The sequence below is a fragment of the Pediculus humanus genome, genomic scaffold (assembly GCF_000006295.1).
Source record: "Pediculus humanus corporis 1103172108220 genomic scaffold, whole genome shotgun sequence".
Lineage (NCBI taxonomy): Eukaryota > Metazoa > Arthropoda > Insecta > Psocodea > Pediculidae > Pediculus > Pediculus humanus.
Genome location: NW_002987790.1, coordinates 42,406 through 51,965, shown reverse-complemented (window position 1 = coordinate 51,965; position 9,560 = coordinate 42,406).

Genomic DNA, 9,560 nt, shown 5'->3' with positions numbered 1-9,560 from the left:
TTACGTTTTAAACGTGATAATTCGTAATAATAATAATAATAATAATGATAACAATAATAAATTTTTCTTTTTTGTTTTTGTTTTTTCCCTTTGGGGTATTTATTATTATTATTATTAATATTTTTATTACTACCACCGTCATAAAAATAATTAAGATTTAATTTTATATACGTTAGATTTGCATACGTTTTTTTTTTTCGGGGGGTTTTTCCCCATCCCCTACGTACGGGGGTTTTCCCACCCTCGCGTAACGTAATAAAGTCAATGAATTCTTGGAAAAGAAAAACGTTTTCTTAGAATTTTATTTATTTTTGTGTTTATTTTATTCCCTTTGGGTGCATTAATAATAAATAAATAAATAAATAAAATATCGGAGAATAACGACGACGACAACAACAACAACAACACGACGACGACGATGATGATGACGATGACGACGTCGACAAAAACAACAACAACAAACGTTCGAGTCGATAATAGTAATAATAATAATAATAATAAAATTTTAAAAGTTCATTGAGCTTTCGTCGTATTGTTTTCTTTTTTTTTAATGTATCAATCATGCTTTATCAAAAGTAATTATTTTTGTTTTGAATAATAATAATAATAATAATAATAATAATAATAATAATAATAATAAAATATCAAAGCTCGTGAAAAAAATAATAATAATAATAATAATAATGATTTTTGAGTTATTAACCCTCCCTCGTTTTTAGAACTTTTTATATTTTGTTACCAAATTGGAAATATTTTTTTTTATTTATATAATAATAATAATAATAATTATAATTATTATTATTATTTTTTTTCTCTCTCTCTCTATCTGTTAACGTCGTAAATGTTGTACAAGTTTTTTTTTTGTTGGTTTTCTTCGTTTTTTTTTTTTTTTCATCTTGTAAAAATTACGATGTAAATTTTTTTCTTTTTTTTTTTGTCGACTCTACTAAAAAAATTTTTACGATTATGTATTTATTTATTTTTATTTATTTTTTATTACTTTTGTACTCTGATAATAATAATAATGATAATAATAATAATAATAATAATAATTGCGTTTTGTTGTTTGTCTGGACAGAAAAAAAAGAGAAAAAAAAGAAAGAAAGTCGTAAAAGGTTTGAATGAGATTCGAACGAATGCGTGCGTTTGTTGGTGTAAAAATGATTGCGTACGTACGTACGAACGCACGCACACGTAAATACGCATGCAAAAACAAACAAACAATGTAAAATTAAATATTCGATCGTAAAGGTAACAAACAACAAACAAATTTTATGAATGTGATGACGGAGAATCCGCGTTGAATGTAAGACGTCAATCTTCGATTAATTGTTCGATATAATTAAACATTTTTTTTATAGGTTTTTTTTTTTCTTAATAATGATGATGATGACGATGATGATGATGATGATGATGATGATGTAAATCCTTTGTGATGCTGATAATTAATTCATTGATAAACACAAACCACCTGTTTGAAAGAAATCATTCGTAAAAAAAAAAACGTACGTAAATCGTAAAAAAAAAAAAGAATAAAATTACCGAAAACGAACGCGAAATTACGTTATTATCATCATCATCATCATCATCATTATTATCATCAACGCCGCGTCGTTATCGTTATCATTATTTTTAAACAAAAAAAAAAAAAATGGCATATTTGATGCTTTTACGTAATCAAAACGTTTTTCTTACGTCGATTCGAACGTAAATTTCTTTTTTTTTTTTTTTTCTTGTTTTCGTTTTTCGAATAATTAATTATTATTATTATTTGAATTTGAAATTAATGTCGGTCGGTGGGTCGGTATGTCGGTACCTACCGACACCCCGACTTTTATAAAAAAAAAAAAAAAAAATCCGACAGGGAAAAAGTGACCCAAACTAAAAAAAAAAGAAAAAAAATTTGTTAAAGGGGTCATCACACAGGTATATATACGAACGTATGTCTTTCTCAAGACTTTTTAATTATTATTATTATTATTATTATTATCATCATCATTATCATTATCATCATCGAACGGTTATGAAATAAATATTTAAAAAAAAAAAAATGTCACTCAAATAAAATGTTTTTTTTTTTTTTTTCGGTCGTGTGTCGTCGTCGGATGGAAATTTCCAGTCTTGAAAATATTTTTCAATGAGTTCCTTATTATTATTATCATTATCATTATTATTCTTCTAACGGAAATATCACATTCTTTCATTTCGAACAACCGTTCGAATGTTTTCTCTCTCTCTCTCTCTCTCTATCTCTTTCTATTTCTTTTCTACCCTCTTTTGAGATTATTATCACTTAATGCACGAACCGAACCGAACCCTTCTGGAATAAGAAAAAGAAAAAGAAGAAGAAGAAGGAAAAAAAAAAAGGATTCAGTGACAGATATAATTAACAGGGGTCTTCTTCTTCTTCTTCGTCATCATCATCATCATCATCATCATTCTCATTCTCATCATCATCATCATTTTTTTTCCTCTTCTCCTTCTTCTCTCATCCGACTGCAAACCAACAACCATTCATATTTATTTCTTTTTTCGATTTTTCGATTCATTTAAATAATAATTTTTAATTTCTAGATAAATATTATTATTTGAAAAAATGGCATCGTTGGTATTTCGGATGAAAACCGTTACGAACGAACGAACGTTTCACAAAAAAAAAAAAAAAAATCCGTTCGATTCGAAAAAGATTTTTCCCCTTGTTTGTCAACTTTTTTTATTTTAATGTGATATGATTATCATTCATTACGCGGGGGAATTTACCAAAATATTTAAATTATTATTATTATTATTATTAGTTAAGTTTTAATAATAAAAAAATTATCTCGCGTCGTTAGGTTACATTATCATCATCATTATTGTTATCGATGGGTCGTAATAATAACGGAAAACGCGTGCAGGGAATTTTTTTTTTCCTTTCCGTTGAAACGGGGAATTTTCCTCGACGTCATCACACGACGTAACATCGAAAACGTAAAAAAAAATTTCCTAGAGAAATAATAATAATAATAATTAACATAATAAAATTTCGTTCGTGGAAAATGGAAGGAAAAACATTTTTTCCCGAATTATTGTTTTGTTTTGTTTCTTTAAAAAAACAAATTGCCGCCAACCTTACGAAAAAAAAAGAAAAAAAATTGAAAGGAAGGAAGGAGGGAAAGGGTGAGGGAAAGGCGGGAGGGAAGAAAAAAGATAAATGAATGACAAATAAAATAAAATTCTAAAGAATATTTAATATATTTTTTTTCTTCTTCTTCTTCCACGACCCGAAAACAGGCTGTGACGTCAAAACCTCTCGCATATGTTAATTAATCGTGGTAGAAAAAAAAAAAAAAAAAAAAAAGAGAGAACAGTTTTTTAATTCAGTAAAAAAAAAAAAAAAAAAATAAAGTATTATTTATTTATCACATATTTAAGTTGTTGTTGTTGTTGTCGTTGTTGTTGTGTTGTTGTTGTTGTAATACGTAAATTCATTCAAAAAATTCATGAATGAGAGGAGGGTATGCATTATCTAAAACGTGTTATAATCTCGCAAGCGGAAAACTTTTGTTACATCAAAGTCACCATATTGTTTAAATATTAAACGTTGTCGTTGTTTTCTCTCTTGTGCGTGAGTGCGTGCGTATTTTACGTATGTGAAATTTAATATTCGTATGTGTTGTGGTACGAGAGGGTAAAAGTTATTTATTTTTCTTTTTTATCAATTTAATGCTGCAGCAGCAGATGATATGAAAGAGTTTTATTTATTTATTTATTTATTTCATTCAGTTTTTTTTTTTTTCGTAATAGAATATAACGGGGAAAAATGATTTAAGTCGTCGGTGCATTCTTTATCAAAACGGAATTGTGTTGGTAATGATGATGATGATGATGATAATAATAACCACTTTAAAAAAAAAAAAAAACAAAACAAACAAAATACCTACGCACCGAAAAACCTAATGACGTAATACATATACTCGCCCATACATCGTTGATTCTAATTTCGATCCGTAGAGTGCGCGCGCGCGCGCGCGCGTAAATGAAATAAATGCATACTCGTAAGCTAACAATAAGAGTCACATTATTATTATTTTTTCTCTCTCTCTCTTTTTTTTTTTTTTTTTTACGTTCATTACGAAGCGTTTCTTTTTTTCCCTCCCAAATGTACGTAATCGTAAAATTACGGCGAGAGCACATGTTTAACAAATGACGTTACCACGTCTTTCGTATCGATAAATTTTTCGTTTCTCGCTTGTTTATATTTAGCTAAAAGTTTTACCATCTGTTCCCCTTGTTAAACTCATGTTTAGCTTATCGGAAATCGTAGGAAATGCATGGAAGGGGAAAGAGAGAGAGAGAGAGAAAACGAATTCTCATTACGCTCTAGTATTCGGAGTCCGTTAGTTCATTTTAAATCGAGTTCAGTTCTTGGCTGGTTCTTACGAAGTTCGGAAGGTCAAATTTTTGTTTTTTTTTTTTTTTTTTTCATTTTAATTTTTTTAATTTTAATTTTTGTGTGTTTTCTTCAATTTTTATATTAAATATTTTTCGTTCGAATCATTATTATTATTACTACGCTCGTTTATAATAATAATAATAAAAATTTTGATTAATAATAAACGGTTAATCGCGAGTGATTGATTGAATTGAATTTTATTATTATTAGTATTTAAACAAATTGTCAAATGAAATAATAAAAAGTTTCACGTGGAAATAATACGTTATAATAATAATAATAATAATTTTTATTAAGGATTTAATAATAAAACATAAAAGTGTGTGAGAAGGAAGGAAGGAAGGAAAATAGAGTGAATAATACTACGTATTGATGTGAGTGAACGTGTATAAAACGAAAGGAAAACGGGGAAAAAATGTAAACATGGTGGAAATTTGTGAATTTTTTTTTATTTTTTATTATTTTTTTTTAAATATTTTACCATTATTTAAATGGAAATTAATCAGTCGTGTTGTTGGTAATATAAAAGAAGTAAACTAAAAAGAGATTTTAGTTAGTGTACTATCATCATCGCATTTTAAAAATCAATCGTTCCCAGCTTTATTTATATTTAAAAAAAATTTATCATTATTATTATTATCATTATTATTAGGAACTCGTCCTATGTGTGATGGGTTCGAAAAGTAAAATCACAGCTCATCGACCTAGAATTTGGGATTTTTTCTTCAAGATAAAGGTTTGTGTTGTTTTTTTTTTTCAAAGCTTTTCTTTTTTCCTTCTTCCTCCCTTCATCTTTTGGGAAATGAACCTGTTTTATTATTATTATTATTATTATTATTATTATTATTAATGACGACTTTTTCTGTGGTATTTGTTTTTTTCCTTTCTTTCTTTTTACGTACCATTCTTTGAGAATGTTTAGATGAGAGACATAATTGGAATGCGTTGTAAAGAATTTTAAGTGGGTAAAGAGAGAGAGAGAGAAAAACGCCTTAAAATATGCGATTAGACTTCACTAACGCTTAAATGCTCAACCGTTGATGATTTTTGTTTTTTAATTTGACTTGGAGTTTGTTTGTTTGTTTGTTCGTTTGTTCCTTCTTTCCGTAATGCGTATATGTAACAATTTTTTTTACGAGTTAAGCAATTTATTTTAAAGTAGAAGAAGAAGAAGAAGAAGAAAAAAAAAGTGTTTTTGTTTGTTTTGTTTTTCTTTTCAATTGCGTCTACGTAATTCGTACAACGGAATCTATGAATTTTAATTGAATTAAATAAGTTTTTTGTTTTTTCTTTAAATATTATTATTATTATTATTATTATTATTTACATCAAGGTGAAGTTTAAATAATTAATTCAATACGTTTTTCTTATTATCTTATGTTTTAAAAGAGAAAAATAATAATAATATCGTTCGTTTGGATTATAATCCTATAGATAGATACTCGCGCGAGAGAGAGAGAGGGAGAGAATGAGTCGATTTGAATTGAAAATGTTTACACTAGTGACATCTATTGTAAATTTTTTGAAATAAATTTCCCGCCCTTTGACGTTAACACAAACTTCCACGAAATGTTTTTTTTTTTTTTTTTTTAAGTACGTATGTACTTACGTACGTTCGTTCGTTCGTTCGTCGAACGTGGCATTTACCAAGAGATTTTTTTTTGCGGAGGAGGAGGAGGAGGAGTAGGAGTAGGAGGAGTATCAAGTTATAATGCATTTCTGTTGTTTTACTTAAATTGATTTTTTTTTTTCCCGGAAAATTGTGTGAGTTGTGGTGGTGGTGGTGCTGTCGGTTGTGGTTTACTATATGGGAAAATAAAAATTTATTGCGCCATTTTTGTCGTTGTTGTTAGTGTTTAACGAATGTGTTTTGTTTTTTTTTTTTTATGTGCTGCTTTTCCTTGTGTGTAAAAGTGAACAAACAAAAAAACAAACAAACACAATTGTTTTGCGTTTGTTTTGTTGTTGTTGTTTGTAAATGCCGTTAGTTATCCGTGGAAGATTCACTCTATCGGTTGAGTTAACACCTTATAAATGTTAATAATTGGGTTTTTAAATGTAGGGCATATGTTGTATTATGGGTAGAGTTCATCATTGTTTTGTTAGGAATTGGAGCGATTCAAACGGTTATATATCTATGAAAATTTTTAAAAATAGTATTATTATTATTATTATTATTATCATTATCATCACCGTCGTCGTCATCGTCACCGTCGCAGTCACATTTGCTACATTTTTTTTTTTTTTTTTTTTTTGTTACGAATTTAATTTCGTTTTCCCGTATACAATAGTTAACAATAATCATTGAACGAATGAATGAATGAATGAATGAATGAATCGTCGTAAAATCTTTCATCTCTCTCTCTCTCTCTCACTCTCTGGCTGGAGATTAGAAAGAGAGAAGGAGAGAGAGAGAGAGAGAGAGAGAGGAAATAGAAATCAGAGAGGTTTTATTATTATTGTTGTTATTTTTCGTCACATGTATTTGATAAGGAAGGAGGAAAAGAAAGTCGAACGGATGAAACTTGAGTCAAGGGTTTGACACGGATGGGGAGGTGGGGAGTGGGGGTGGAAGGGGGGTCGTGGATAAAGAAAGTCGTCAGTAAGAGTCGGACACGTGCCTCAATCCCCGAAGCAAATTTAAAAAAAAAAAAAAAAAAAAAAAAAAAAACATGAGAGAGAGTCAGTCAGTCAGCAGGTGCGTTGTTTTGTGTGACAAATAAAATGGCGAGTCAGCTGTAAATTCTATGGAAACCAAATCACGCAAACACACACAAACACATACACAGATCAAAACAACCGAGAGGAATAAAGATATGTCGCCATTTTTCTCTCTCTAACATACGAAACGTTTATCTTACGAAAAGTATTTCCGGTTTTTTTTTTAAAAAGAATTTCAAGTTTTTCCTTTTTCTCTCTCTCTTTCTCTTACTCTCCCACCTTCTCCCCCTCCCCCTATGTTCCCCTCGATATCTCATCAATTGGAAGAATTGAGTTCGTCGTTTGCAAACAACCGATTTTTACGTCACGTGGTTTTATTTAATTGCTTTAGGTTTAAGGCAACGTATCGTTTGTTTTTATGATTTTTACTCTCCTTGTAATAACTACGATGATGATGATGATGATGATGATGATGGCGGCGATTGTGACGGTGACGGTGACGGTGACGACGAGGACGAGGCCGATGGCGAAAACAATGTCGAGTTTATCGTCGTCGTCATCGTCGTCGTGTAGTAGCCATTTGGCAATCGGCATTTATAATAATAATAATAATTTGATGACGTAAAGAAAAAAAAATTAATTAATTATTATTAATGTAATTTTTGTTTTTCGGAATGTTTTTGTTTTTGTCGTCGTCGTAAAACGGTTTTTTTTTTTATTTCGTAGCGTTTTTCCCCCCGCCAAGTAATTTTCTTTCTCTCTCTCTCTCTCTTTGCGACAGCAAATCGATAAATCTCAAGATAAAAATTCTTTGAATGGTTTTAATAACGTAATAATGTAACTGACCTTCGTACTTTGTTATCACTCTTGCCATTCGTGACAGATGCTTTGCAACAAACACCGATACTAGTTTTTTTTTTTTTTTTTAAATTTTCCACGTAAAAACGTTTGAATACGAAAATATGTGAGAAAGAGAGAGAGAGAAAGAAAATTTTTATTGGAAACGAGACAAGAAAATAAATAAATTTTTTTTTTTTCTTTTTCTTCTGCTAGTGTGGCGTCGATCGTCGTCGTCTTCGTCTGTTTTATTTTTTTAGTAGTGAAAATAATATACATAATAATAATAATTATTATTATTTTATTAGTGATTGTTCTTACGTTATCATTTTGTCATTAAATAGGTAGGTAGATGTGGTAGGTGGGAGTGAGGTGTGATTAAACGCGGAAAAACGCGAGTTTGGGGGAGGAGTAGTGAGGTGTGTCGCGTTAATCGGTAAAGTTTTCCCCCGGAAAAGTTTTTTCGATTATTTAGTTGTTTTTAGTTGTTTTTTTTTTTTTTTTTTTTTTTTTTTTAGTTTTCAACGACCGTGACAAAACGAAATAAAAATGCAATATTTTCCACGTGCCGATATATTTTTTTTTTTCTAGAAACGTCCTTGATATAATCTTAATTAAACTTGGGAATAAATAAATAAATAAAGAGAGAGAGAGAGAAACGAAAGAAAAATATGAAGAAAAAAAATTTTTTTTGTTTTTTTTTTTTCGCGTGTTCCTGTAAAAATGTGTGTGTGTGTGCGTTCAATAATAAAAATAAAATCGTCGTCGTATCCGACGAGGGAGGGGGAGGGGCGATAAAGAGAATTGGGAGGAGGAAGTGGTGGGGGGAAAGACGATGATGAAAACGAGAGTAAAATGCGAACGTTGAAAGCTTTTCCACTTTTTTTTTTCGTTGTCTTTGTTCGATTCGATGTATCGATTGATCGATCGATCGATAATTCGTTGCAAATACTATGGCTCCCCCCCGTCGTGATAAGAGGAATGGGGGGAGGAGGAGGGAATTATAAGGATTCGAATCGTGGGATAAGGGAGGAGTGAAAAGTCTGCGGTGACGACGGTTGCGGCGGACGGCGGTAAAACGACGGGAATAATGGGGAAAAGGAAGACAAAGTGGGGGGCAGGGAGGGGGAAAAACGAAAGAAAAGAAAAAGAGAGAGAGAGAGAGAAAAAAAAAAGTGTTACGTTGAATTGCATTCGCGCAACCTTCAAATGTTGTGTGTGTGTGTATATATATTACGTGTTATTGATAATTCGAGTAGAATTCGAATGTGAATTTTTTTTTTTTTTTTTTTTTTTTGTTTCACTCTCCTGTGTTTGTTTGTTGGTTAGTTTTAAACTTTGTAGCGTTACGTGCAAACGGTTGTTTAAGCGTTGTTGTTACTATTATTAATTTTTTTTTTTTTTTCTCGGCGCCATGGTAATTACTTATTGAATGTTGTTGCGTATACTCATTTACTCGCGAATTCACGCACTCGGAAATTTTTATTTCCTTTTTCTTTTTCCTTTTCCTTTTCCTTTTTTTTTTTTAAAAGGTTTTCGTATGAGAGAAAGAAGAGAAAAGGAATTGTTCTGATTGAAGAAAAAAAACGATGACAATAAGAAAACGTTGAAAAAAAAAAAAAAAAAA